The following is a 6,000-nucleotide window of genomic DNA, read 5'->3' on the forward strand; positions in this document are numbered from 1 at the left end:
CGCCCAGGAACCCTGGCGGGAGAGCACCTCCACCTTGCTGGCCCTTCTCCTTCTCTCCTCTCCACCCTCTTGCTCCACTCTCCTTCCCTCTGGCCTCAGACACCTATGTCTACACCTGGGCAGTCACTCGCAACTGCCATTCATCCGCCTTCCTGATCCACTCTGTCTTTGGTTCTTTCCAAGGAGCCCTCACACCCATCCCCTACATAGAGAATTTTGTATGTGGTAAAACCTTCAGACCGGGGTCATCCTAGTTCATGAATGTCCTATTTTTCTAGAGTTTTCCTTTGCCCTGGTCTCAAAATGAAGGTGTTTCCTTATTGCTTCCAAATTTGACTGGGCAATCTACTAAGATTTCATCTAAGTTGGCAAAGTGGTGATATATAATAAGCACTTACTGAGGGCTTATTATATGCCGGGCACTGTGCTAAATGTTTCATACACGTCACCTTGAAGAACCTTCACGACTTCCTTAAGATAGAAATTGCTTTTATCCTCATTTCACAGGTGAGGACAGCGAGGTCCACAAAGGCCACTGGTAAATCGTAGTCCTCAGTTTCAAACCCTGGCGTTCTCCTACCCAGGAGCCTTCACTGCCTCCCCCAAACAGGGGATTCTAGTGGGCACTTGGGACACTGTGGCAGGTGACCCTGGACACCCTCTGAGGTAGGGGGACATAACTCTCAAAATCCCTTAAAAATGAATGGTAGCCCTAGCTGATAGAGCCTCGGCCTGATTCCGATCAAGGGCACGTACCTCATACCTCGGTTGCAGGCTCCATCCCTGGTCCTAGAAGGCAACCAATCTATGTGTCTCTCTCACATTGATGTTCCTCTCTGTGTGTCTCTCCTTCTCCCTTCCACTCTTTCTAAAAATCAATGGGGAAATATCCTCAGGTGAGGGTTAACAACAACAACAAAAAGAAATACATTTAAAAAAAACAAACAAAACTAATTGTAGCATGTTAAAAGATGGGAGATATACATGATGGAATTGCTGAAAGTACATGAAATTAGCTACATCGGTATGACATAATCCCAGCCCTTTTTATCTGTGGTAGTTTTTTAGTTGTGTCTTTTATCAAGCTAGAAAGCCAAAGTAAAAAACATGACAGTGATTATGTAGCAAGACCCAACAAATCCAAATGCTCAGAAAAAAAAGCAGTGCTGTAACATGTCCACCGAAGCTGCAAATCAAACCAAGCAAGTGACTCACTGCCTCCCCTCTCTACCTCAAAAACTCTTCCTGCTCCATCCTCTCCCCCAACCCCAACCCAGTGACCCACAAGATGCATCTCAACCAGTTGCCCAGATGCCACAAAGAAGGAACCAGAGAGATGGGTCCCCAGGGAGGCGGGCCCCTCCTTCCACCTTCCCAGCTGGAACCCAAAGCAGAATCCTCCCTCTCCTTTGAGGTGGCTTTTTAAACTCCTGCTCCTGGGAAGGATCTGACTCACATCCCACAGCTGGTTCCTTCTTTTCCAAATCACCTAGGCACGTCTGCTCCGATTTTGTTACAGGTCCGTCTGATTTTCTTTTTAACCTGGCAGGTTTGTACCAAAGGAACCACAGCGCTTTGCCCTCTGTGCATGCCTGTGATCAGGCTAGAGCCGTGGTAGGCAAACTGCGGCTCGCGAGCCACCTGCAGCTCTTTGGCCCCTTGAGTGTGGCTCTTCCACAAAATACCACGGCCTGGGAGAGTCTGTTTTGAAGAGGTGGCGTTAAAAGTTTAAGTTTAAAAAATTCAGCTCTCGCTGAAACCGGTTTGGCTCAATGGATAGAGCATCGGCTTGGGGACTGAAGGGTCCCGGGTTCGATTCCGGTCAAGGGCATGTACCTTGGTTGTGGGCATATCCCCAGTAGGGGGTGTGCAAGAGGCAGCTGATTGATGACTCTCTCTCATCGATGTTTCTAACTCTCTATCTCTCTCCCTTTCTCTCTGCACAAAATCAATAAAATATATTTTTAAAAAAAATTCAGCTCTCAAAAGAAATGTCAATCATTGTCCTGTTGATATTTGGCTCTGGTGACTAATGAGTTTGCCCACCATTGGGCTAGGCAGTGTTTCCCAAAGTGTGGTACGCGGACCCCCAGGGGTATGGGGAGAGTTTGGTGGGGGTACGCGTTGCACCGGAGTTTGGTGGGGATATGCACTGCACCGTGCTTAGCTGCGCCTAATTCTTCGTTCTCATGAGTATGAAGGGTGCTCAGCGTTACGAAAATTATAGAAGGGGTACACGTATGTCAAAAGTTTGGAAACATTGGGCTAGAGGATACACAGAAGCTGAATAAAGTCAAGGTTTGAGGAGAGGGGAGAAAAAGAAAGCAGACTTCTTAGAGCTGGAAGGGATTTCCAGAGCATCCTTGACTCCTTTTACTTCAAAAGGAAACTGAAGCCTGGGATGAGAAAGTGGCTTGAAGGATGACAAACTGCACAGCATGGAGCTGAGGGGGTAGCCAGTGCAAGGGCTTATAGCAGGGCTAAGAACACAGGCTTAGGCAGCCAGAGGACTTGAGAGGACTTGGGTCTGATTCCTGAAGCTTCCAACACACGCACTCGCTGAGTGCCCCTGTGAGGGCTAGTTAGCCTTTATCAGCCTCAGTTTCCTCGTTTGCAGAATGCGGGTAATTGCACCTGCCCCAGGAAGAGTATTGGGGCAATGCCCTGGAAGCACGGGTAAGTATGCATGAAGGCAGAAGGGTCAACAATGATGAGCACTGTTTCTCTCTCCATTTGTCCCCCAGGTATTTCTATTATTTGAGGGTTTCCCAAAAGAATGATAGTTGCTTCCTTTTCCTCCTTCTGCTAGAGCTATTCCTCTGCCTAGAATACCCTTCTCCCTGCCAGAGCTAATATGTATTGAGTTCTTAGTAATATGTTACAGACACTGTTGTAAGTGCTTTACAGGTATTATCTCGTTTATAGTAACCCAATGGGGTCAGGACTGGTATTCTCCGGATGTTATAGACCAGGAAATGGAGGTTTGGTGAGGTTGAGAAACTTGCCCAAGGTTCACACAGCTAGTGTAGACCCATCCTGACCTGAGAAGACACTCTTAACTGCTGCCTACTGCCTCTGTGTGTCAAAATCACCCTCTACCGTGTCAGTGCCAGCTTCTCCTCCTCCAAAGAGCCTTCTCTCATCTCCCAACAGGAAATAATCTTGCTTCTCCCTTTCAAATTCTGCCACTTCTTTGTTAGTATCTGAGAGCCTTTGCCTTCTACTTGATATGTTTTTGTATTTGTGCCCAGTACATGGTTTAGCTTACCTCTCAGTCTTGCTATTCCTTGAGGGCAAGAACCAGGTCCTGTTTGATTTGATAAACTCCAAAGGCCTGGCAAAATGCCAGCGGCCATTATAAGGAATTAGACCCTGACCAAATATCACAAAGACTCGATTCTGAATCAAACCCCAATCTCTCCGTGCCAGCCATCAAATGCAGCAAGTAAACGATTGTGAAACGAACTGCCATACCAAAGAGCTCTCTCCACATTCTCGCTGGTGACCACGCTTTTGAATGCTTGGTCTTTGACCTCTGGCTTCTCCTTAGCATGCAGAGCACAGGGGGGCGAGCTGAGAGCTGAAGTGTGGGTGGAAATGGAATGGGAACAAGGGTAGGGCCAAGGCAACCTTCCTTTGGACTCTGCTGTGAACCCCGGGGGGATGGAAGTCAAGGGAGCCCTGAGGCCAGCGCTGTGAGACTGTTTCCAGTCCTCAGAAGCAGAGAGCAAAGTTCACATGCCACAGAGAACACCGAGGCAAGGACATCATTAACTTTGTTCCTACGCTGACCATGGCCCTGGGTTACAAAATGGCATGTCTGTCCCTCATAACACCATAAAGGAGTTATGCAAATGCAAAATGACCAAAAGTGTGTGAGATGGGAAGCATCTCCATTGGAGGTTGGGCTCCATTACAAGAACAATTAAACGGGTGGGACAGTGGGCATGGGAGGGCTGACCTTCAAGAAGAGTTACATCCACAAGGAGCCCACATGTCTGAGGGAGGAAGCCCGGTGGAGGCCGTGGAAACCCGATAAAGGGACAGAGGAGCAGAGTGACCACAGGGATGCCTGTGGGCGCTGGGCTCCCGCTGGGGGGAGGAATGCCCCAGGCAGATCCCACAGAGTCTGAGGCAAGATCAGAGGAACTTGGTCGGAATCCTCATTCAGCGAAGAGCAGGCCTCGAGGCCTCGAAAGAAGTAAAAGGTGGAACTTCCTCTCTAAACCTAAGTGTGACCCAAGGAATGGCCGGGGGAGAGGTGGAAGTGAGGAGAGGGCGGGGAGAAGGAGGCGAACTATCTTAGAGCACATGGCTGCCCGGAAGGAAGGCTGGCCACAGCAGATGCAATGTCAAAACTCTCAGGGGAAAGATAAACAGGATCCCACAAAGGCTCTGACACAGCGGATCTTACCCTTTGTGGAGTCTCTGACCCCTTTGGAAATAACATGAAAATCCTCTCCTTGGAAAAAGAGCATAAATGTTCCCACAAGGGTCTTCAGGGTAAAGAATCTCTGGTCCGGTCACCAGAGGAACGGCTGGTGCTTACAGCAGAACGGCAAACAACTAAAAAAGGAAACAGGCCCTGACCGGTTTGGCTCAGTGGATAGAGCGTCGGCCTGCAGACTCAAAGGTCCCAGGTTCGATTCCTGTCAAGGGCATGTAGCTTGGTTGCAGGCACATCCCCAGTAGGGGGTGTGCAGGAGGCAGCTGATCGATGTTTCTCTCTCATCCCATATTTCTGACTCTATCCTTTTCCCTTCCTCTCTGTAAAAAAATCAATAAAATATATTTTTAAAAGAATAAAAAAGGAAACAGGCGGGGAAGGGACTAAACAATGGAGCTGAGGAATGACAGTTCTGCAGGCATCTTATCCATCACGGATGGAAGGAGGAGTAGCCAGCAGCAAATTATTAGTAAAAGTTGTGGCACAGCCGAAACCGGTTTGGCTCAATGGATAGAGCGTCAGCTTGGGGACTGAAGAGCCCCGGGTTCGATTCCGGTCAAGGGCATGTACCTTAGTTGAGGGCACATCCCCAGTAGGGGGTGTGCAAGAGGCAGCTGATAGATGACTCTCTCTCTCATTGATGTTTCTAACTCTCTATCTCTCTCCCTTCCTCTCTGTACAAAAATCAATAAAATAAAATAAAATAAAATAAAATAAAATAAAATAAAATAAAGTTGTGGCACAGAACTGTGAGAGAAGGCCAAGAAGGCATAAGTCCAAATGAGGTGGGATTTTTTTTTTTTTTTTTTTTTGCTTCATTTTAAAACGAACAAAAACAGGCTGTACTTGCGTTCATAGCACCAAAAACAGGAAGGGCTGGCAGTGTGACATCATCCCAACCTCTATTTTGACCTCAGCTCTGTCTTTTCTGTCAAGAAGATTAATTTCCAAACTGTAGCATGTGACACTACGTTGCTAAGAAGAAACTGAGCTCATGTAATCATACACCTGGGCGTCTTATTGAAAGCATGCTGCTGCAATTGTGCCATCTAGTGGTGTGAGGCCGATGTTGCGTCATTGGCCATCTTCACAAACACACATTCTACCTTAAAAGCCCTGGCAACCAAAAAGCTTTTAACCTAGAGGAGGTCAAGCACAGGATGGCACCATACTAGATGCTGCTCTGCTCTCAGGTGATGACACTTTACTAGAACTCTCCAGGCTTAGTCTCAGGTGATTACACTTTACTGTGAAGTCTCCTCTAGCTCTGGTATCTCCAAATTTAGTGATTGCATCGCAGTGTTTCCCAAACTTCTCTCATGATGAGAATCACCTAGTGGAGTTGTTAAAATACAGGTTTGTATTTTAACAACTTAAGAAGTGCTAACCTAGAATTTTGGGGAACATATAGATAAAATTGTATATTTAACTTAGTGCTCTGTAAGCAATTTTACTTATATGTTCCCAAAAATTCTAGTTTAGCACTTCTTAGTTGGGATTCAGGAATCTGTAGTTTAACAACTCCACCAGGTGATTCTCATCATGAGCGAAGT

This window comes from Pipistrellus kuhlii, unplaced genomic scaffold, assembly GCF_014108245.1.
Source record: "Pipistrellus kuhlii isolate mPipKuh1 unplaced genomic scaffold, mPipKuh1.p scaffold_m20_p_22, whole genome shotgun sequence".
In the NCBI taxonomy this organism is placed as follows: domain Eukaryota; kingdom Metazoa; phylum Chordata; class Mammalia; order Chiroptera; family Vespertilionidae; genus Pipistrellus; species Pipistrellus kuhlii.